Source organism: Penaeus monodon, chromosome 29 (genome assembly GCF_015228065.2).
Source record: "Penaeus monodon isolate SGIC_2016 chromosome 29, NSTDA_Pmon_1, whole genome shotgun sequence".
Lineage (NCBI taxonomy): Eukaryota > Metazoa > Arthropoda > Malacostraca > Decapoda > Penaeidae > Penaeus > Penaeus monodon.
Genome location: NC_051414.1, coordinates 10,898,733 through 10,899,067, shown reverse-complemented (window position 1 = coordinate 10,899,067; position 335 = coordinate 10,898,733). Strand labels below are relative to the sequence as shown.

Below are 335 nucleotides of genomic sequence, written 5' to 3'. Positions count from 1 at the left end.
ACTTATTTTTCTTCTCTATTTACATTATAATAAATATACATTGATGAAATAGTTTATTTACAAATTATTCACATGCAATAAGTTTCAAAATAAGAACTGTAAATGAAAAATAACATTATACAATAATGATGAAGATTCACCTGTAAGAGTTTGTTGCCTTATCAAATTATTATGGTTACAGTGACTGAAAAATACCAAAACAAAATTTAAATGCATTTAGAATTACTACATGAGCAACAAACTGAAAAAAAATATAATTTCCAAAGTGATGTCTATTCTTCTTTTTACAACATGTTAAACATCACATTAACAACATTATCCCTGAATCTTTTAAC

At 23.6% G+C, this 335-nt stretch overlaps 1 protein-coding gene across 1 annotated transcript in view; it reads right to left on the bottom strand.

Moving 5' to 3' along the window:
* The window catches only part of LOC119591952 (peptide chain release factor 1-like, mitochondrial), a gene marked incomplete in the record, with an annotated part of 10,835 nt that continues 10,500 nt past the window's right edge, over window positions 1-335 (bottom strand). The window contains 1 exon segment of the mRNA XM_037940706.1: window positions 1-335.